Source organism: Bufo gargarizans, chromosome 3, assembly GCF_014858855.1.
Source record: "Bufo gargarizans isolate SCDJY-AF-19 chromosome 3, ASM1485885v1, whole genome shotgun sequence".
Classification (NCBI taxonomy): Eukaryota; Metazoa; Chordata; class Amphibia; order Anura; family Bufonidae; genus Bufo; species Bufo gargarizans.
The window spans coordinates 583,538,207-583,563,131 of record NC_058082.1 but is presented as its reverse complement, the minus strand read 5'-3'; positions in this window follow the sequence as shown (position 1 = coordinate 583,563,131).

Sequence of the window (24,925 nt, the reverse complement as noted above, 5' to 3'; positions counted from 1 at the left end):
TTAGAAGGTTAACATCATGGGCTTGGTTCCTTGCACCCTATTCAAGTGGATGATTTTCCAGTGGCAGTCTTCTCTGGATTATTGCATATTTCAGATGAATGGTCTACCATATAATTTGCAGACTGTTTGCCTCTACCCAAATGGGAGTTCCTCGTCTTAAAAAGCTGGCCATTCTTGCTCATAGATTAAGGTTCAATGCAGAGAGCTCTCTATGACATTCCTTTTCCATTCCTATGGACAGAGGTTGATTTTCTGAGACAACGCTTTTAGAGAGCAGAGGTGACAAGGACGGAACTAGAGAATAAATTGAAAACCTGAATTTTGTAAATATTTTAAGTAGACCTGGATCCAAATCTTTGGTGATTTGATTCAGGTGAACTTTATAGAGAGAGTAAAATAAAAAATTAAATTAAAACAGTATATATATATATATATATATATACAGTACAGACCAAAAGTTTGGACACACCTTCTCATTCAAAGAGTTTTCTTTATTTTCATGACTATGAAAATGGTAAATTCACACTGAAGGCATCAAAACTATGAATTAACACATGTCGAATTATATACATAACAAAAAAGTGTGAAACAACTGAAAATATGTCATATTCTAGGTTCTTCAAAGTAGCCACCTTTTGCTTTGATTACTGCTTTGAACACTCTTGGCATTCTCTTGAAGAGGTAGTCACCTGAAATGGTCTTCCAACAGTCTTGAAGGCGTTCCCAGAGATGCTTAGCACTTGTTGGCCCTTTTGCCTTCACTCTGCGGTCCAGCTCACCCCAAACCATCTTGATTAGGTTCAGGTCCGGTGACTGTGGAGGCCAGGTCATCTGGCGCAGCACCCCATCACTCTCCTTCATGGTCAAATAGCCCTTACACAGCCTGGAGGTGTGTTTGGGGTCATTGTCCTGTTGAAAAATAAATGATGGTCCAACTAAACGCAAACCGGATGGAATAGCATGCCGCTGCAAGATGCTGTGGTAGCCATGCTGGTTCAGTATGCCTTCAATTCTATAAATCCCCAACAGTGTCACCAGCAAAGCACCCCCACACCATCACACCTCCTCCTTCATGCTTCACGGTGGGAAGCAGGCATGTAGAGTCCATCCGTTCACTTTTTCTGCATCGCACAAAGACACGGTGGTTGGAACCAAAGATCTCAAATTTGGACTCATCAGACCAAAGCACAGATTTCCACTGGTCTAATGTCCATTCCTTGTGTTCTTTAGCCGAAACAAGTCTCTTCTGCTTGTTGCCTGTCCTTAGCAGTGGTTTCCTAGCAGATATTCTACCATGAAGACCTGATTCACACAGTCTCCTCTTAACAGTTGTTCTAGAGATATGTCTGCTGCTAGAACTCTGTGTGGCATTGACCTGGTCTCTAATCTGAGCTGCTGTTAACCTGCGATTTCTGAGGCTGGTGACTTGGATGAACTTATCCTCCGCAGCAGAGGTGACTCTTGGTCTTCCTTTCCTGGGGCGGTCCGCATGTGAGCTAGTTTCTTTGTAGCGCTTGATGGTTTTTGTGACTGCACTTGGGGCCACTTTCAAAGTTTTCCCAATTTTTCGGACTGACTGACCTTAATTTCTTAAAGTAATGATGGCCGCTCGTTTTTCTTTACTTAGCTGCTTTTTTCTTGCCATAATACAAATTCTAGCAGTCTATTCAGTAGGACTATTAGCTGTGTATCCACCTGACTCCACAACGCAAATGATGGTCCCAACCCCATTTATAAGGCAAGAAATCCCACTTATTAAACCTGACAGGGCACACCTGTGAAGTGAAAACCATTTCAGGTGACTACCTCTTGAAGCTCAACAAGAGAATGCCAAGAGTGTTCAAAGCACTAATCAAAGCAAAAGGTGGCTACTTTGAAGAACCTAGAATATGACATATTTTCAGTTGTTTCACACTTTTTTGTTATGTATATAATTCCACATGTGTTAATTCATAGTTTTGATGCCTTCAGTGTGAATCTACGATTTTCATAGTCATGAAAATAAAGAAAACTCTGAGAATGAAAAGGTGTGTCCAAACTTTTGGTCTGTACTGTATATATTTTTTTTTTTTTAATTAAGAACCTGACAGCTTTGCCCGAATCAAACCCTGATTACATTTTTAGAGATTTTGCCATCTTTAGACAGGACCATAAATGTAAAAATTTAGGAGAATAATTATTTTTTGTGAGTTTAGGAAATTTCCATTTTGCATAATGTGAACATTTTATAGAATATGATAATGACCTTATGGGAAGGGGTTCCATGTTATGAACGGTGCAAAATATGCATTTGTGTTGAAAGTGTGCAGTATTGACTCTTTCAAATCAATTCTCTGAATCTAGGAACATGATATCCTCTGTGCTGCCGGAGAATGGGCCTGGACATGAGGCCTGTACATACTGTAGTTTGTGACCCACATTTCTGGAGCAGGGAGATGATAAATATCCAACCCAAAAAAAAAAAAAAGCCAACCAATAACCCCGAAAAAATAGAATAACACTCATATAAAATATATGCCGTTTTATTAATACAAAAAGTATACACAAAAATAACAAAAGGCACACAGTCATGGGAAGGCGGGGAGCCCCGTGTAACGGGGAGATAATTCTACTCTCACATGTACCGCCCAAACAGGGATACAGACCAGAAAATCCATGAAATAATCAACCACACCCTAGGGGCCCAATATTAGATGTCCGTTCATACCATATGACTAGATACAAGCCCAAATGGATAAAGATGAATAGTATCTACTACCCCCAGTGCTGTGTTAGAATAACATATGAAAAACAGTGGGCAACAACCAATTACCAAAGGTAAGTTTTCTGGTCACAGCTGTACAGGTATAAATCAAAGCAAAGACACGGCAGTGGTAGGCACATTACAATGATCACTGTTACATAATCACATGAAAAAACATAGGAATGTATCAATTGCCCATAGTGTGTGGAAGCACCGGATGTCTGGGCAGAGGGATACCTCAACACGCGTTTCGACAGGAAAAGGCTTCGAAAAGGCTTTGTCTCCCCCTTGGTGTGCAAAAAATAATTATTTCAGTCCTTTGTAATGTTAGTAATTTCAAATTGTCACAATGACTGCAACATCGAGGAATTGCAGGGTGATCCTAGTCATCAAACCACTGACCTAAGTACACCAAATGTAGACTAGAAAGAGTTAAAAAGTGTACAAAAGTTTAGCAAGTGAGCAGTGTGTACATGCATCCTAGGGATTGTCGCACCATGTCCACATGAAATGCTTGTCAGGCTGAATAAAAGATTAGAGTGTATTTTTTTTTAGAAGAAACTGGATCATCTAAGAAGGCTTATGTTATGATCTTCAGAGGAGAAAATTGTTAAAGAAGAAAAGAGGAACACTTTGATTTTAATCTAAATGAAGAATTGTCTCTCCAGGGATGGAAGATATGCCGACTCTATTTCATGCTCATCAAGAACACTCCTGGATGTCAGCCCGGTATCACTGCACACATTGCATTGCTTCCAGTACAAGAAACCAGTTTACCTCTACTGTAAGAAAAAATGAAACAAAAAAGTATATAAGACAGCATGAGAAAGCAAACAAAACATGAAAAATAGATAGACTATAACTCCAACATAGGTAAAAGTGACGGCGATCACACCCAGTGCATGAGTAGTAATGGACTTATCTCTGTGAATTTTTAGCATAGATTAAAGGGGCGGCAAATTGGAAGTTTTATCAGTTCTCTCCCTTCCTTCCCATGGAACTTTTCTGTTTAGATATCCTTCTGTTAGTGGCAGAATGCATTCTGAAAAATTAAAGGAACTGTATTGTCTGGAAATAGTCTATTGTCAAAATTTTTGCTTACTTAAAAAAAAAAAATTGTTATGTGCATCTGATTTTATATTGCACTTTATTAAAACAATTCTGAAATCGTACAGTTTTCACTCTCACTACCAACACTTCCTATTCCATATAGTTATATAGAAACATCGAAACATAGAAACATAGAATGTGTCGGCAGATAAGAACCATTTGGCCCATCTAGTCTGCCCAATATACTGAATACTATGGATAGCCCCTGGCCCTATCTTATATGAAGGATGGCCTTATGCCTATCCCATGCATGCTTAAACTCCTTCACTGTATTTGCAGCTACCACTTCTGCAGGAAGGCTATTCCATGCATCCACTACTCTCTCAGTAAAGTAATACTTCCTTATATTACTTTTAAACCTTTGCCCCTCTAATTTAAAACTATGTCCTCTTGTAGCAGTTTTTCTTCTTTTAAATATGCTCTCCTCCTTTACCGAGTTGATTCCCTTTATGTATTTAAAAGTTTCTATCATATCCCCTCTGTCTCGTCTTTCTTCCAAGCTATACATGTTAAGTTCCTTTAATCTTTCCTGGTAAGTTTTATCCTGCAATCCATGTACTAGTTTAGTAGCTCTTCTCTGAACTCTCTCCAAAGTATCAATATCCTTCTGGAGATATGGTCTCCAGTACTGAGCACAATACTCCAAATGAGGTCTCACTAGTGCTCTGTAGAGCGGCATAAGCACCTCCCTCTTTCTACTGGTAATTCCTCTTGCTATACACTCAAGCATTCTGCTAGCATTTCCTGCTGCTCTGTGACATTGTCTGCCTACCTTTAAGTCTTCTGAAATAATGACCCCTAAGTCCCTTTGCTGAGATACTGAGTTTAGGACTGTATACCTTATTTTATTTTCTGCTCTTGGGTTTTTGCGCCCCAGGTGCATTATCTTGCACTTATCAACATTAAATTTTAGTTATATTTTCATCAGTCATCTCATTATTATCAGACAAGATGACATAAAAATTGCAAATAGTACATTTGTATATTTTTTTTTTCTGTTACAACATTCTACACACAGTGGAAAAAAATGATTTCATTATTTTGGTCATTTTTGGAAGTGGCAATACCAATAATTTTTATTCTTGAATGGCAGAGAGAGACCCATCAGTTTGTCTAACCCCTAAATTAAATTTCCAGATCGGTCATTGCGGCTGTTATTGTTAATGATCCCTCTCCATACACCTCTTACATTCCACTAATGTAGGGGTGCAAAGGGGCTAACCTGAGTTTTTAGTTTTTTGACTGGAGGTATCATTTAAAATCAATGAAATTGCTGAGTCTCAACCTTATCATCAATGCAGTTTTTAAAATTATTTTCATATTGCCTTAATATTAGTTACATGTTATCATATTTTCATTGTCATGATCACATTTCTAAGCCCAAAATAACAAAGCAGCAAAAGTATGGTAGTAGAGGCTCATGCACATGAACATATTTGTTTTCCGTTTCTGTTCTGTTGTGCGGATAAACACAGGCATTATTACAATGGATCTGCAGAAAAACACGAATGTCACACGGATGTCATCATCTGTTTGTTTGTTTTCTGGATCCGTATTTTGCGGACAGCAAAATACATACATTCGTGTACCTGATCCCTAACCAAGATAGAAATCAAAATAGTAATTCCAATAATATACTTTATTGTTGAATAGATCTCCATACTTTATTGTTGAATAGTCCTTCAGGGGAGTCCAGTATTAGGGCCTGTTTAGACAAAACTTTCTTATAAAACATAAATTTTTTTTTTTTTTACAAAATAATAGTTGATAACCAGAAAAAAACATACATTTTTTTATATACCCATAAGGTCTAGTTCACACTTGATTGATTTGATCACTCAATCACTGATGGAAATCACTGAACACATCACTGAAGTGGGAACTAGGCCTAAGGGCTCATGCACACGACTGTTTCCCGTTTTGCGGTCTGCAAATTGCGGATCTGCAAAACACAGATACTGGCATTTTGTGGAATGGAACATCTGGCCCATAATAGAACAGTCCTATCCTTGTTCGTAATGCAGACAAGAATATGACATGTTCTATATTATTGTGGATGCCACAGAACGGACATACAGATGCTGACAGCACATGGTGTGCTGTCCTCATCTTTTGTGGCCCTTTTGAAGTGAATGGGTCTGCATCTGACCCACAAAAAATGTTTATCGGATACGGACAAAAAATACGTTCATGCGCATGAGCCGTAACTGTGATTGTCAGGACATTATTATAATGCCATCTGGTATGGTAAACAGTACATTATATTAAAACAAACAAACACAGTTTTATGCATTATTTCATTATAATACAAAAAGAGGGATGCGGCTCCCTCTGCTTACCAATCGGAGGCCCTGCAGCGAAATTGCAGGGCTCCTATCGGTGACCATGACAGCCGTGGCCCTGCTGAAGGTTCTCAGACATGTCATGGTAAGCTTCCTGATAGGCTGTGCACGAGGTACAGCTCAGCAGTGTTAAAATGCCATTCATCCTAAATGTCACGGTGGGGAGTGGGGGAAACCCTCCACTGTACAATGTAAAGGGATAAAGGATAGCTACTAGGCCAAGAAGCCAGGAAAAGGGAAGCAGGTCACCTCCTATAGCATCCCTAATCCTCTCCCTAACTCCTCACCATATGAGCGGACCTGGATGGTAGGACGGCTCATACCCTAGATACCTGAGGTCCTGAGTCTCCCGGAGAATCCCTCACAAAGGAGCAGGGGAGAGACGTCCTGTTCATCCAAAACATGGAAGAACAGGAGTCTTTGAAGACCTAGCACCAGATAAAATGAGAGACCATACACAGCAAGAGGATCAGTGGGTAAGAACACAAGACAAGACAACACTCTTACCTGCCGAAGACTCCACGACTAGAACCCGTGCATACGTACAGGAGCCCTAACACCAAACAGGATTCCGTACCAGCAACTAACACAGGTATCCAGCACACAAGACTCCGCCAGGACCCCCATGCAACAAGGTGCATGGCATCCCCAGGCAGCGCTGCATACAGGCTTGTGGTCGACCCCTCCGGGAAACCAACCTCCTTCCGGAGGACACAACACACAGGGAAAACATATTACATGCATGCAGGGACAAACACCAACAACAGCCCATACATGTGACAACAATCAAGACATACAACACACACAGAACATAAACCCACACCTAACATACAACAAATGAGGTAGAGTATAAGGAGCATACAAAAGGAAGATAATTTATGTCCAACAAGGTGGCCCTCAAGGACTGGGCAAGTTCACCCAGGAAAGGAGCAGAGCTCCATCCCCAAACAAGTACACCTGTCCCCAGCCAGGAAGCCACAGATAAAGTAAAGCTAGTGGCCACACCCAGGCCACACCTAAATCCCCACTAGCTAGAGGATTAACCCCTCGCTCACCAAACCGCAGGGAGACACACCTTAAAGGGGAAATGCACGTGCAAACCGACAACAACACAGTGCCACTGGCAACCAGTCTGCATGGCAACCGCGTAATGGTCAAACAACAATATGAACGTAACACTAATAGATCTCTATTTGATCTCTATGACAAGAGATCAAAAGCTCCCAGGTTCTAAACCCCTAAGAAGGTTAAAAGTTTATTGTTGTAAAAATAAAAAATAAAAACAGTAAACATAGAGTAAAATATTAAAAGTTTAAATCATCCCTTTCTATAGTTGGCTATTAGAGATAAGCAAATTTTGAAAAGTTTGATTTGGCTGATTCGCCGAATTTTGCAAAAAAAAAATGCTTTCTGAAGAATTACTTTGTGACAAAGTGCATTTTTTTTAAGTAATGGGTGCAATGACAAGGAGCTGTGATAGCGCCGCCCCTGTCATTGTACCCCTCAGATGCCGCATTCATATATGATCGCGGCATCTGAGTGTAAAAACTGTGTAAAATTAACATTAAACAAAAATATTAATTAAATTAAATCAAACTTACCACCTCCATTCGCTCGCGACGGGCCGGGCACCGCCATCTTGCTTTAAGATCTGATGAGAAATCTCACGCGGCGCAAGATTATGTCATCACACCGGCCGGCGTAGACAGAGTAAACCATGGCACTGAATTGTAATATGCAATAGAAAGAATTTTTATTCCATCCAAAGATTAAAAAGGAGCCATTGGCCAATGTTTTTGTCTATCCAAGACCTTGTTCACGGCCTATAATGTAATACAAAATTAATAAATAATAGTATAATATAACATAAAAATGCTATATAATTTACATAGAGAACATCAAAAGGAATGCGTATATCCTTGTATATAAATAGATGATCTTCCCAGAGGTCTTTTGAACACTATATTAAAGCCGTGTTGGCGAAGAATGCTGCGAATGTTATAAAAGTACAGTAGACAAACATTAAACATATTGAACATATATTAGGAAAATTGAAATTGCTATCGGCAATAATAGTGTTACTTCAACAGGATGTCTAGATCCCCATATATGCAAGACTAGCATTATAGCAGAGTAGTATCTGTAAGCAAGGAATATAAATTTAGGGTAGACCTTATCAAGGCTTTATAGAAAATATGACCACAGATTGGAAATGGCAGTACATAATAAAATACAATAAGTTAATGTAAAGATGAACAAATATATTGGTGGTCAGTGGAAGCTTACCATAATATCAGGCTGCCGAAGATTACATGGAGGATGGCGTGGTAGCGCTAAGGAGCATATTGCGCTTTTTAAATATGCCAGGCAGATGGCGTCTGATGTCACGTCCGGCCCACGCATGCGTACAAGCCTATAGTAGAATTGTACTGGTATTGGCAACGTTGGGCGGACGTCTGACGTCAGGTGCAGCCCGCGCATGTGCATTAAGAAGAAAGGGTTTGTCGAGATACTGGCAAATGCCCTGTTAATCTAGTCACTACACTGGTCTCAGGAATGCAAAGAGACCGATTGTCAAGTGTACGGGCTGTAATTAGTGTTGAGCGCGAATATTCGAATTGCGAATTTTTTTCTCGAATATCGCAATTTCGAGATTTCGCGAATATTTAGAATATCGTTCTATATATTCGCGAATTCGAATATTCGTTTTTTTTTTTTGTTTTTTTTATTATTATATTTTTTTCTTTCCCACTTCTCTAAAGTTGTTCTTACCTGTCCTTTGGATTCCTGGCTTCCTGGCTGCTCCAGTCAGTGGCGTTTTCAACTTACTGCTATATTCCAGCTAAATTACAATCTAATCTATATGTGTATTTTACGAAATTTCGCAAATTGCGATGCGAATAATATAACACGAAATAATCGCATGAAGATTTCAATTTAGCACTGCTATATTCCATATTCTAGCCTAATATGGAATATAGCTGTGCTAAGTTAGCACTGCTATATTCCATACTAGGCTAGAATATGGAATATAGCAGTGCTAAGTTGAAATCTTCATGCGATTATTTCGTATTATATTATTCGCATCGCAATTTCGACTTTTGCAAATGTTCTTAATATTGCTCCAACTTCGTCTTTTAGAATATTACGAATATTCTAAAAGACGAAGTTAGAGCAATATTACGAAATTTCGTAAAATACACATATAGATTGTAATTTAGCTGATATAGTGCTATAATCCCTATTTTTTCTTCAAATTTTTTTTTGCTTCTTCTGAACTTAAGTTTTGTAAAATATGTACACTGTTAAAAAATATTACTATAGCAGTATATTAGCTTAAATACAATCTATGTGTATTTTACGAAATTTCGTAATATTGCTCCAATTTCGCCTTTTAGAATATTCCGAATATTCTAAAAGACGAAGTTAGAGCAATATTAAGAACATTGGCAAAAGTCGAAATTGCGATGCGAATAATATAACACGAAATAATCGCATGAAGATTTCAACTTTGCATTGCTATATAATATATTCTAGCCTAGTATGGAATGTAGCAGTGCTAGCTTAGCACAGCTATATTCCATATTAGGCTAGAATATGGAATATAGCAGTGCTAAATTGAAATCTTCATGCGATTATTTCGTGTTATATTATTCGCATCGCAATTTCGACTTTTGCCAATGTTCTTAATATTGCTCTAACTTCGTCTTTTAGAATATTCGGAATATTCTAAAAGGCGAAATTGGAGCAATATTACGAAATTTCGTAATATTGCTCTAACTTCGTCTTTTAGAATATTCGTAATATTCTAAGAGACGAAGTTAGAGCAATATTACGAAATTTCGTAAAATACACATATTAGCCTAGCCAAGAAAAATTCGCAATACGTGATTGAAAAAATCGCATATTTTTCGCGATAATTGGAATAATATGCGAATATTCGATTTCGACGAATATAACACGAATATTCAATCGAATATTCGCGAAATATCGCGAAATCGAATATGGCACCTCCCGCTCATCACTAGCTGTAATGTAGAATGCATAGAAAGAGGTGATCTCACATACCATACTTTGTACGTATATAAATAAATAACATTGTACATAGAATGAAATTAGAAACTAAGAATGACTAGACATAGGTAAGAAAACTAAAAGGAAGAAAAAATTAGATTTAGACAAAATAGACAAAATGACAAAAATTTATAAAAATAACAGAATGTCAAAAAAATGACAAAAGAACAAAAAGTTACCAATTTTTTTTAACAAATGAATTATACTCTATTAACCCTGTAGGGTAATTAATAGATAATTTTTAAATGTCAAAGCAATAAGTAGGTTAGTAAATTACTGTAACCACTAGTTATAGTGGTGCATTCAGAGCTAATTGAGAAATACCGAAAGAATATTACCTGTCTGTGCAAGACTTTTATTTAGTCTGTAAAAAACTAAGGTAGAAGGAGGTTAACCATATGTCTAGTTCTGTGTGTACCTTTCATTTATATAGAACAAAGGTCTATGTAATACAAAAATCAAAATCCCTATTAAATCCCCGGGGAGAAAGGGTATTGAGCTAAAAAATCCAGTATGCTTCACGTTGTTTCAAATGTGTAATCCTATTGACCCCTCGATTTGCTGGTGGAACATGTTCCAGAATTTGGAATCTAAGTTGATTATTTGATGTTTAGCAGATGCTTTCCCATAGACTTCTATTAGGACGGAAAGCTAACAAAATGCATTTTAAAGGCTTCGGTTTTGCATTCTGTCTGGGCATTCTGTTATTTTCCGTTATAGCCATAACGGAATCCCTAATGCTAGTGTGAACCCTCCGTAACTCTATTTTTTGGCAGCGTGTATCAGACTTATGCTTGGAAATGCGGTCTCATATACTTTGGGTGATTTCACCCACATATGCGAGTCCGCATAGGCATCGAATTAGATGTGAGGTGATGCATGTGTAAAAGGCTTTAGTATAATAAATTTTACCTGAATGTGGATGAATTATGCGATTGCCCTTAATCACATTTGTGCATTGTGCACTACTTAGACATGGGTAAGTTCCAGTTTTAGCAGTTGCTAATATAATTTGTTTTAGAGAAGGTGTAAGAGGACCAATATTGGCTTTGACCAATCTATCTCTGAGATTTCATGGTCTCTTATAAAACATTATATTTGGGTTTTGAAATTCTTAGATTTCTGGGTATGATCGTTGTAAAAGAGACCAATGTTTTTGTACAATAGAGTGAATCTTTATCCCTAGCTAGTATCTACGCACCAAATAAAAATCAACATAAGTGGCTCAAAACCACACTTGAAAAATTTCTAACATTTTCAGAGGGGCTTCTGTTAGTAGGAGGAGATCTGAATGTTTCCCTCAATCACAGTTTGGATACTTCCAAAGGTGTATCAGCTTTAGCTCAAAAAACTCTTGGAAGCATTCAAAAACTTCTAACCAAGACTTACTTAATAGACACATGGAGAACCCTCAATGCTTCGACTAAAGATTACTCCTACTATTCTCAAGTCCATCATTCTTTCCAAAGAATAGATTATATATTTATATCGGACGCACATTTGTACACCCTTGAAAAAGCAGAAATTGGCTCCATCACAATTTCAGATCACGCACCGATCTCGGCGTGCATGTCCTTTTCCTCCCTTCCAGCGAGGGAATGGACATGGAGGCTAAATGAAACCTTGCTAGATTCGGACAGTGCGCTGGCAGATCTGTCCAAAAAACTGGCCCTTTATTTTCAAGAAAACAAACCGTCCGACACTTCTCGAACCATAGTTTGGGAAGCCCACAAAGCTTTCATTAGGGGAGAACTAATAGCTCTGGGGACTAAGGTAAAAAAAGACAGGCAAAAAATGTTAAATTCGCTTCTATCGCAAATTGCGGCTCTAGAATCTATACAGAAACAATCCAAAGCAAGGATCATGAATGAGGACCTGATCTCTCTACGCAATAAACTAAAAGAGTTGCTTAATATTAGATGCGCCAAGGCGTACCAGTATGCACAATTCAAACACTATGCACATGGAGACAGGGGGAGCAAACTAACATCCTACCTAATCAAGAAGAGGAAAGACGCCCAGTTTATCAAATGCATTAAAACGCACACGGGCAACCTGGTCCATGACACGAGAAATTGCTACTGAATTCAGCCACTTTTATAGTCAACTATATAACATCCCCCCGAACTCACAAACAGACACGAAGCTGCAAAAAATCGACGCTTTTCTTACCAAGCTCAATCTACCTAACATTTCCGGAGAAGATAGTCTATCCCTGTTAGCTCCTATCACCGCGGACGAACTCACAAGCATTGTCAAATCACTCCCTAATGGAAAAGCCCCAGGCCCAGATGGGCTACCTGCTGGGTACTACAAAAAATTGCTCCCGATCCTTCTCCCTCACATGACAGCATGGTGCCAAGCACTTATGTCGGGTACTCGCCCTCCAAAACAAACTCTAGAAGCTACTATCACAGTTATAGCGAAAGAAGGCAAAAAAGAAACAGAGTGCGGTAGCTATAGACCAATCTCTCTTCTCAATTTAGACGTTAAGGTATGGGCCAAGATCCTAGCAAACCGACTTACCAAAAATAATCCACCAAGATTTGTTAGGGGAAGAGAAGGGAATTTTCACTCTTGCAGAGTCCTTCACGCGATCAAGTTGGCTAAGTCCAGAAAATGTCCTCTCATCCTTCTCGGCACTGATGCCGAGAAGGCATTTGACCCCGTCGACTGGTCTTATATGCAAAAAGCACTTCTCAGATTCGGTATACCCCCCCTCTTTGTAACTGCAGTTATGTCTCTTTACCATCATCCTAGTGCAAGAGTGAGGGTCAACGGCACTCTATCAAAACCGTTTAACATAAGTAATGGTACTCGCCAAGGTTGTCCGTTGTCCCCCACTCTTTTCATTATCACTATGGAGACTTTATTGCAGGCGATAAGAGACAATCAATTGATCAAAGGAATGAAAACCAATCAGGAAGAACATAAATGTGACGCTTTTGCGGATGACCTCCTACTCCTAACTACAAATCCCATGCAAGCATTCCCACCACTCATGTCCCTATTCAAACAATTTGGATCACTATCAAATTTTAAAATTAATTATTCTAAGTCCGAAGCACTTAATATCTCCATCCCATCATCCCAAGTCCAACTCCTACGCTCCTCTTACCCATTCATATGGCAACAAGAAAAAAATCAAGTATTTTGGCATTTTCCTAACAGACGACATAAAATCCCTTTACTCCATGAACTCTACTCCTTTGCTAAATAAAATCAAAGAACAGCTGGGTTTGCTATCTATTCCCTTCGTGTCATGGCTAGGTAGAAAAAACTTACTCCAGACATATATTATGCCTAAATTGCTGTATCTCCTTCAAATGGTCCCCATCCACCTACCGCAATCCTTTTTTGCCACTACGCGTTCTTTGTTCTACTCTTTCCGCTGGAAGGGGAAGAAATCACGCCTAGCGTACGACAAACTAATTAGAGACAAATCACAAGGCGGTATGGGTCTACCAGATGCTCAAACCTACTACAGAGCAATTCAACTAAAAAGATGGTTGCAATTATGCATTCCCAAATTCAGAATACTAGGTTCCGACATAGAAATTCTATCTCTGACCATTTGCCAATTAGCAAGCCTATGGGGTATAAAAAAAATCTACACATCCGATTGACGGTCTGACCAAGGGGATCTTTTCAACCTTCACTACTATCTCCAAACACATACAACTGCTCTCTGATCCTCCTAGTTTTCTCCCTTCCCCACTAGCCCCTTTTCTGGTCTTTCCCGCCATCTCTAACCCACCAGATTTTTGGAATTCACTCAAAGACACAACTCTAGGGGAGTTAATGGCCAGTGCTAACACAACAGCAAAGAGGGTAGCAATAGGTTCCCTTCATATAAAGAAGGATATTTTTTTAGACCTGAGGGTATTTAATGATACGTGTGCTAAATTACATGATAAATACAAAATAACTAAGGAACTCACTTGGTTTGAAAAAATAGTACAAGACCGTGAGACCCTTAGACACGCAATCTCTAATATCTACAGGAACCTGCTCCACCTACGTAAACAGAGCAAACCAGACTATATTGCTCAGTGGGAGAAAGATCTAGGGATATCACTAAATGCGAAAGAAATAGACCAAATACATCTAAGATCACACAGGTTTTCTAGATGCGTAAAAATCCAAGAACACTCATACAAAACAATGGTCAGGTGGTATAATGACCCTAGCAAACTCCATAAGAAAGGTCTGTCCTCATCGGACACATGTTGGAGATGCCTTCAAGACGAAGGTACCCTAGGTCACATAATGTGGTCATGCCCTAAACTGGTTAATTTTTGGTCAAATATTGAAACTGAAATAAATAATATTTGCAGTCTCTCCATTAAGCTTACTCCTTCTTCAGTACTCTTATGGCTTCCAGGTAAAAGTTGGTCTCCTAAAGCCTTTGATTTAGCTACATGGCTGGTTCAAGCAGCTAGGTCACTGATACCTTTGCATTGGCTGGACCGTGACCCTCCCACCATCTCGCAGTGGAAGATCAAGGTTGATCAACTTTTTCTTATGGAAGAACTTAGTAGCTGGGCCAATCGCTCGCACTCCAAATTCCTTAAATTATGGAAACCATGGATTGAATACAAGAAAATTTAGTCCTCAAAACCTGTACACTACACATTTTCCACCTCTTGTTACAATCTCCTCTTGTGTACTTAATTTAAGAGGGAGTAAATGAATACCTCTCCCATTTGGGATTTGTTATGGTCGCACATGCAGTCTAACTAAGCAAATCCGTAAGATATACATCACTTTTCTTCACAATTTACCAATTTTTTGTGCCTGGGAATAGCTTATGTGTTTCTTCTTGTTCTTGTTACGTTCATTTTGTTCGACACAAGGAGGTCTCACTAGTAGAGTTGAGCGAACACCTGGATGTTCGGGTTCGAGAAGTTCGGCCGAACTTCCCGAAAATGTTCGGGTTCGGGATCCGAACCCGATCCGAACTTCGTCCCGAACCCGAACCCCATTAAAGTCAATGGGGACCCGAACTTTTCGGCACTAAAAAAGCTGTAAAACAGCCCAGGAAAGGGCTAGAGGGCTGCAAAAGGCAGCAACATGTAGGTAAATCCCCTGCAAACAAATGTGGATAGGGAAATGAATTAAAATAAAAATTAAATAAATAAAAATTAACCAAAATCAATTGGAGAGAGGTCCCATAGCAGAGAATCTGGCTTCCCGTCACCCACCACTGGAACAGTCCATTCTCAGATATTTAGGCCCCGGAACCCAGGCAGAGGAGAGAGGTCCCGTAACAGAGAATCTGGCTTCATGTCAGCAGAGAATTAGTCTGCATGTCATAGCAGAGAATGAGGCTTCACGTCAGCCACCACTGCAACAGTCCATTGGCATATATTTAGGCCCAGCACCCAGGCAGAGGAGAGAGGTCCCGTAACAGACAATCTGGCTTCATGTCAGCAGAGAATCAGTCTTCATGTCATAGCAGAGAATCAGGCTTCACGTCACCCACCACTGTAAGAGTCCATTTTCATAAATTTAGGCCCAGCACCCAGGCAGAGGAGAGAGGTCCCGTAACAGAGGATCTGGCTTCACGTCAGCAGAGAATTAGTCTGCATGTCATAGCAGAGAATGAGGCTTCACGTCAGCCACCACTGCAACAGTCCATTGGCATATATTTAGGCCCAGCACACAGGCAGAGGAGAGAGGTCCCGTAACAGACAATCTGGCTTCATGTCAGCAGAGAATCAGTCTGCATGTCATAGCAGAGAATCAGGCTTCACGTCACCCACCACTGCAACAGTCCATTGTCATAAATTTAGGCCCAGCACCCAGGCAGAGGAGAGAGGTCCCGTAACAGAGGATCTGGCTTCATGTCAGCAGAGAATTAGTCTGCATGTCATAGCAGAGAATGAGGCTTCACATCAGCCACCACTGCAACAGTCCATTGGCATATATTTAGGCCCAGCACCCAGACAGAGGAGAGAGGTCCCGTAACAGAGGATCTGGCTTCATGTCAGCAGAGAATCAGTCTGCATGTCATAGCAGAGAATCAGGCTTCACGTCACCCAACATTGGAACAGTCCATTGGCATATATTTAGACCCCGGCACCCAGACAGAGGAGAGGTTCATTCAACTTTGGGTAGCCTCGCAATATAATGGTAAAATGAAAATAAAAATAGCATTGAATGAGGAAGTGCCCTGGAGTCCAATAATATATGGTTAAGGGGAGGTAGTTAATGTCTAATCTGGACAAGGGACGGACAGATCCTGTGGGATCCATGCCTGGTTCATTTTTATGAACGTCAGCTTGTCCACATTGGCTGTAGACAGGCGGCTGCGTTTGTCTGTAATGACGCCCCCTGCCGTGCTGAATACACGTTCAGACAAAACGCTGGCCGCCGGGCAGGCCAGCACCTCCAAGGCATAAAAGGCTAGCTCTGGCCACGTGGACAATTTAGAGACCCAGAAGTTGAATGGGGCCGAACCATCAGTCAGTACGTGGAGGGGTGTGCACATGTACTGTTCCACCATGTTAGTGAAATGTTGCCTCCTGCTAACACGTTGCGTATCAGGTGGTGGTGCAGTTAGCTGTGGCGTGTTGACAAAAGTTTTCCACATCTCTGCCATGCTAACCCTGCCCTCAGAGGAGCTGGCATTGACACAGCTGCCTTGGCGACCTCTTGCTCCTCCTCTGCCTTGGCCTTGGGCTTCCACTTGTTCCCCTGTGACATTTGGGAATGCTCTCAGTAGCGCGTCTACCAACGTGCGCTTGTACTCGCGCATCTTCCTATCACGCTCCAGTGCAGGAAGTAAGGTGGGCACATTGTCTTTGTAGCGTGGATCCAGCAGGGTGGCAACCCAGTAGTCCGCACAGGTTAAAATGTGGGCAACTCTGCTGTCATTGCGCAGGCACTGCAGCATGTAGTCGCTCATGTGTGCCAGGCTGCCCAGGGATAAGGACAAGCTGTCCTCTGTGGGAGGCGTATCGTCATCGTCCTGCCTTTCCCCCCAGCCACGCACCAGTGATGGACCCGAGCTGCGTTGGGTGCCACCCCGCTGTGACCATGCTTCATCCTCATCCTCCTCCACCTCCTCCTCATCCTCGTCCTCCTCGTCCTCCAGTAGTGGGCCCTGGCTGGCCACATTTGTACCTGGCCTCTGCTGTTGCCAAAAACCTCCCTCTGAGTCACTTCGAAGAGACTGGCCTGAAAGTGCTAAAAATGACCCCTCTTTCTCCTCCTCCTCCTCCTCCTCCTCCTCCTCCTGGGCCACCTCCTCTTCCATCATCGCCCTAAGTGTTTTCTCAAGGAGACATAGAAGTGGTATTGTAACGCTGATAACGGCGTCATCGCCACTGGCCATGTTGGTGGAGTACTCGAAACAGCGCAACAGGGCACACAGGTCTCGCATGGAGGCCCAGTCATTGGTGGTGAAGTGGTGCTGTTCTGTAGTGCGACTGACCCGTGCGTGCTGCAGCTGAAACTCCACTATGGCCTGCTGCTGCTCGCACAGTCTGTCCAGCATGTGCAAGGTGGAGTTCCACCTGGTGGGCACGTCGCATATGAGGCGGTGAGCGGGAAGGCCGAAGTTACGCTGTAGCGCAGACAGGCGAGCAGCAGCAGGATGTGAACGCCGGAAGCGCGAACAGACGGCCCGCACTTTATGCAGCAGCTCTGACATGTCGGGGTAGTTGTGTATGAACTTCTGCACCACCAAATTCAGCACATGCGCCAAGCAAGGGATGTACGTCAAATTGGCTAGTCCCAGAGCTGCAACGAGATTTCGCCCATTATCACACACCACCAGTCCGGGCTTGAGGCTCACCGGCAGCAACCACTCGTCGGTCTGTTGTTCTATACCCCGCCACAACTCCTGTGCGTTGTGTGGGGCCTGTCCCCCAAACATATGAGTTTCAGAATGGCCTGCTGACGTTTACCCCGGGCTGTGCTGAAGTTGGTGGTGAAGGTGTGTGGCTGACTGGATGAGCAGGTGGAAGAAGAGGAGGAGGAAGCCGAGAAGGAGGAGGTGGCAACAGGAGGCAAAGAATGTTGCCCTGCGATCCTTGGCGGCGGAAGGACGTGCGCCAAACAGCTCTCCGCCTGGGGCCCAGCTGCCACTACATTTACCCAGTGTGCAGTTAGGGAGATATAGCGTCCCTGGCCGTGCTTACTGGTCCACGTATCTGTGGTTAGGTGGACCTTGCTACAGATGGCGTTGCGCAGTGCACACTTGATTTTATCGGATACTTGGTTGTGCAGGGAAGGCACGGCTCTCTTGGAGAAGTAGTGGCGGCTGGGAACAACATACTGTGGGACAGCAAGCGACATGAGCTGTTTGAAGCTGTCTGTGTCCACCAGCCTAAATGACAGCATTTCATAGGCCAGTAGTTTAGAAATGCTGGCATTCAGGGCCAGGGATCGAAGGTGGCTAGGTGGGATTTTACGCCTTCTCTCAAATGTTTGTGAGATGGAGAGCTGAACGCTGCCGTGTGACATGGTTGAGACGCTTGGTGACGGAGGTGGTGGTGTTGGTGGTACATCCCCTGTTTGCTGGGCGGCAGGTGCCAACGTTCCTCCAGAGGCGGAGGAAGAGGCCGAGGCGGCAGCAGCAGAAGAGGCCGAGGCGGCAGCAGCAGAAGAGGTAGCAGGGGGAGCCTGAGTGACTTCCTTGGTTTTAAGGTGTTTACTCCACTGCAGTTCATGCTTTGCATGCAGGTGCCTGGTCATGCAGGTTGTGCTCAGGTTCAGAACGTTAATGCCTCGCTTCAGGCTCTGATGGCACAGCGTGCAAACCACTCGGGTCTTGTCGTCAGCACATTGTTTGAAGAAGTGCCATGCCAGGGAACTCCTTGAAGCTGCCTTTGGCGTGCTCGGTCCCAGATGGCGGCGGTCAGTAGCAGGCGGAGTCTCTTGGCGGCTGGTGTTCTGCTTTTGCCCACTGCTCCCTCTTTTGCTACGCTGTTGGCTCGGTCTCACCACTGCCTCTTCCTCCGAACTGTGAAAGTCAGTGGCACGACCTTCATTCCATGTGGGGTCTAGGACCTCATCGTCCCCTGCATCGTCTTCCACCCAGTCTTGATCCCTGACCTCCTGTTCAGTCTGCACACTGCAGAAAGACGCAGCAGTTGGCACCTGTGTTTCGTCATCATCAGAGACATGCTGAGGTGGTATTCCCATGTCCTCATCATCAGGAAACATAAGTGGTTGTGCGTCAGTGCATTCTATGTCTTTCACCGCTGGGGAAGGGCTAGGTGGATGCCCTTGGGAAACCCTGCCAGCGGAGTCTTCAAACAGCATAAGAGACTGCTGCATAACTTGAGGCTGAGACAGTTTCCCTGGTATGCATGGGGGTGATGTGACAGACTGATGGGGTTGGTTTTCAGGCGCCATCTGTGCGCTTTCTGCAGAAGACTGGGTGGGAGATAATGTGAACGTGCTGGATCCACTGTCGGCCACCCAATTGACTAATGCCTGTACCTGCTCAGGCCTTACCATCCTTAGAACGGCATTGGGCCCCACCATATATCGCTGTAAATTCTGGCGGCTACTGGGACCTGAGGTAGTTGGTACACTAGGATGTGTGGATGTGGCAGAACGGCCACGTCCTCTCCCAGCACCAGAGGGTCCACTAACACCACCACGACCATGTCCACGTCCGCGTCCCTTACTAGATGTTTTCCTCATTGTTATGGTTCACCACAACAACAAAAATATTATTTGGCCCAATGTATTGTATTCAAATTCAGCGGGATATAAATTTGAGGCCTAGTATTTAGGCGCTGGGTGACCGGTATGGATTTACTAACAGAATTAGACTTGGAAATGCACAGTAGCGTGTGTGTGAAGTTATTCTGAATGACCCTATGTGCACCTTGAATATTATATACCCTTTTAGGGATAGATTTCAAATAGCTCTGATATAGCAGAAACCACTAAATTATGAAATTGCTAAATTGGGAATTGTATTTCAACCCAGAACAAAAAATGTGCTTTGACGGACACTAAATAACTTTCCCAGCCACAACAGGACAGCGGTAACGAGAGATTTAGCGGGATATAAATTTGAGGCCTAGTATTTAGGCGCTGGGTGACCGGTATGGATTTACTAACAGAATTGGACTTGGAAATGCACAGTAGCGTGTGTGTGAAGTTATTCTGAATGACCCTATGTGCACCTTGAATATTATATACCCTTTTAGGGATAGATTTCAAATAGCTCTGATATAGCAGAAACCACTAAATTATGAAATTGCTAAATTGGGAATTGTATTTCAACCCAGAACAAAAAATGTGCTTTGACGGACACTAAATAACTTTCCCAGCCACAACAGGACAGCGGTAACGAGAGATTTAGCGGGATATAAATTTGAGGCCTAGTATTTAGGCGCTGGGTGACCGGTATGGATTTACTAACAGAATTGGACTTGGAAATGCACAGTAGCGTGTGTGTGAAGTTATTCTGAATGACCCTATGTGCACCTTGAATATTATATACCCTTTTAGGGATAGATTTCAAATAGCTCTGATATAGCAGAAACCACTAAATTATGAAATTGCTAAATTGGGAATTGTATTTCAACCCAGAACAAAAAATGTGCTTTGACGGACACTAAATAACTTTCCCAGCCACAACAGGACAGCGGTAACGACAGATTTAGCAGGATATAAATTTGAGGCCTAGTATTTAGGCGCTGGGTGACCGGTATGGATTTACTAACAGAATTAGACTTGGAAATGCACAGTAGCGTGTGTGTGAAGTTATTCTGAATGACCCTATGTGCACCTTGAATATTATATACCCTTTTAGGGATAGATTTCAAATAGCTCTGATATAGCAGAAACCACTAAATTATGAAATTGCTAAATTGGGAATTATATTTCAACCCTGAACAAAAAATGTGCTTTGACGGACACTAAATAACTTGCCCAGCCACAACAGTACAGCGGTAACGAGAGATTTAGCGGGATATAAATTTGAGGCCTAGTATTTAGGCGCTGGGTGACCGGTATGGATTTAGTGACAGAATTAGACTGGGATATGGCCAAAAAATAACCACACTATTGCTGGTTAAATGCACTTGGTGACGGGCGCAGCTTGCCCCTGATGTAGTATATGGCCAAAAAATGAACAGACTATTGCTGGATAAATGCACTTGGTGTCACAGCTTGACGAACCACACTACTGAGGGTTAAATGCACTTGGTGACGGGCGCAGCTTGCCCCTGATGTAGTATATGGCCAAAAAATGAACAGACTATTGCTGGTTAAATGCACTTGGTGACGGGCGCAGCTTGCCCCTGATTTAGTATATGGCCAAAAAATGAACAGACTATTGCTGGTTAAATGCACTTGGTGTCACAGCTTGACCAACCACACTACTGAGGGTTAAATGCACTTGGTGACGGGCGCAGCTTGCCCCTGATGTTGTATATGGCCAAAAAATGAACAGACTATTGCTGGTTAAATGCACTTGGTGACGGGTGCAGCTTGCCCCTGATTTAGTATATGGCCAAAAAATGAACAGACTATTGCTGGTTAAATGCACTTGGTGTGATAGCTTGACCAACCACACTACTGAGGGTTAAATGCACTTGGTGACGGGCGCAGCTTGCCCCTGATGTAGTATATGGCCAAAAAATGAACAGACTATTGCTGGTTAAATGCACTTGGTGACAGGCGCAGCTTGCCTCTGATTTAGTATATGGCCAAAAAATGAACAGTCTATTGCTGGTTAAATGCACTTGGTGTGATAGCTTAAACCAACCACACTACTGAGGGTTAAATGCACTTGGTGACGGGCGCAGCTTGCCCCTGATGTAGTATATGGCCAAAAAATGAACAGACTATTGCTGGTTAAATGCACTTGGTGACGGGCGCAGCTTGCCTCTGATTTAGTATATGGCCAAAAAATGAACAGACTATTGCTGGTTAAATGCACTTGGTGTGATAGCTTGACCAACCACACTACTGAGGGTTAAATGCACTTGGTGACGGGCGCAGCCTGCCCCTGATGTAGTATATGGCCAAAAAATAAACAGACTATTGCTGGTTAAATGCACTTGGTGTGACAGCTTCACCCTGATGTAGGCTTTAGCCGAAAAACAACCACACCATTGAGGGTTAAATGCACTTGGTCGCAGCTTGTGCTGGCGCACCACAAGACACAAAATGGCCGCCGATCACCCCAGAAAAAAGTGACTGACAAACGGTCTGGGCAGCCTAAAAACAGTGAGCAATTGAGTATCAGCAGCTCAATGACCCACAGCTTCAGATCGATCAATAATCAAGTCCTTTGGAGGAGTTAATCTGCCTAATCTCGCCCTACTGTCGCAGCCGCAACCTCTCCCTACGCTAATCAGAGCAGAGTGACGGGCGGCGCTATGTGACTCCAGCTTAAATAGAGGCTGGGTCACATGGTGCTCTGGCCAATCACAGCCATGCCAATAGTAGGCATGGCTGTGACGGCCTCTTGGGGCAAGTAGTATGACGCTTGTTGATTGGCTGCTTTGCAGCCTTTCAAAAAGCGCCAAGAAAGCGTCAAAAAAGCGCCAAGAAAGCGACGAACACCGAACCCGGACTTTTACGAAAATGTCCGGGTTCGGGTCCGTGTTACGGACACCCCAAAATTCGGTACGAACCCGAACTATACAGTTCGAGTTCGCTCACCCCTACTCACTAGCCCTCCAGATGTTAACTCAATATGTCACGCCGGCTGCCACTTGATTCCTGCTTTTCAATGGGACTATATCTTCTACTATGTTATGCAAACAGGTTTTAACCCATGCAATGCGAGCAGATTACTGACCGTTTACCTAACCTGTCATGTTACGCAACTTGGTAATCTCCTTTATTGTGCGAGTGACTCTTGCTAACCGCTGTTACATACACATTATTGAGAACCCGATTACTAACACCTCATTTCTTCTGTGCTATGTAATGCTGAAATTGTCGCATATTTTCTGTATGTGAAAACCAAATAAAAAGATATTTGTTAAATAAATAGAGTGAATCTTTGGAATAATCGGATGGTAAGTGATAACTAGTGGTAGTCAAGGAGTAGTTTTGCTTTTTGTCTGAGTAGTGGGGGTACTAGGAGGGAGGCACTGTTCTCTAGTCAAGAGAGATGTGGGGTAACCCCTTGCTTGAAATTTTTGTGACATTTCTTTGATATGCTGGCGAAGTTCAGGATCATTAACAATGCGTTTAACTCATTGAAATTGTGAATGGGGTAAATAATTATTAGTATTGCGTGGGTGACAACTTGAGTATGAAAGCAAGGTATTGCGATCCGTGGGTTTTTTATACAGATCGGTAGTTAGTGAGCCTTGAGGTGTCTTAATTACAACTGTATCGAGAAAGATAATAGTATGAAAATCTGTATGGGCAGTGAATTGAAGGTCCTGATCAATGTTGTTGAGAAAGGTGTGAAATTCATAAAAAGAAGATAAATAACCATTCCAGATACGGAATACATCATTGATGTATCTGTACCATGTAATGGCGTGTGTTTGAAAGAGGTCTTAAAGGCATTTGCATAAGGCGGTGCCACATTCGCACCCATTGTAGTACTCTTCTTTTGGATATAGAACGTGTCCTCAAACATAAAAAAGTTGTTTTGTAATATAAAACGTAGTAATTGTATACAAAACAGTTGGGCAGATTGAGGTAATGTTGACGTGGATAGAAGTACTGTAGTGGCCTGAATACCTTTTTCATGTGATATGGAGGGATGTAGACTGTTTACATCTAAAGTGACTAGTAAACTATCTGCAGGTATATTATGTAGGCCTGAAATAATGGTAAAACAATGTGACGTGTCCAGCAAAAAAGAACGTGTCCGTTTAATCAAAGGGGTAAGAATCTTTTCGAGGGAAATAGAGAGAGGAGACAATAGGGAATCAGTGGAGGCTACAACTGGTCTTTCTGGTGGCTGTGTCAAGTTTTTGTGAATTTTTAGCAAGATATAGAAGACTTTATCAATAGTGCCTTATAGCAGATGTTCATCCAAGAAGATTCTAATATCGTTCTTGAGTTGGAAAGTCGGATTAATATGGACCTTTTCGTAGGTGCTAGCGTCAGAAAGTTGTCTGTATACTTCTTTGATGTATGCTGTAGTGTCCTTTGTCACCTGGTTTGACAGTAATGGTCCTATCTGATTGTAGCGTTTTTAATGCAACATGTTCCTCACTTGTAAGATGTTGGAATATGCAAATTCCCTCTTTTGAGGGACTGTATAGTATTTAAAATTTCTTTGTCTACCAGATTAATGTAAGCCTCAACACCATGATGGTTATTGGGGGGCATGTAATTACTTTTGTTTTTGAGTCCAACTTGATGTATAGATAGATTAGTGAACTGTGTCATGGTTAGGGGTGTTGTGGTATTCTGTGAAAAATGTGCCTACGCCAACACGGCTGCAATATAGTTTTCAAAAGACCACTGGGAAGATCATCTATTTATATACAAGGATCTACGCATTTCTTTTGATGTTCTCTATGTAAACTATATGGCATTTTTATGTGATATTATACTATTATTTATTAATTTTGTATGTACATTATAGGCCTTGAACAAGGTCTAGGATAGACTGAAACGTTGGCCAATGGCTCCTTGTTAATCTTTGGATGGAATAAAAATTCTCACTATTGCATATTACAATTCAGTGCCAGGGTTTACTCTG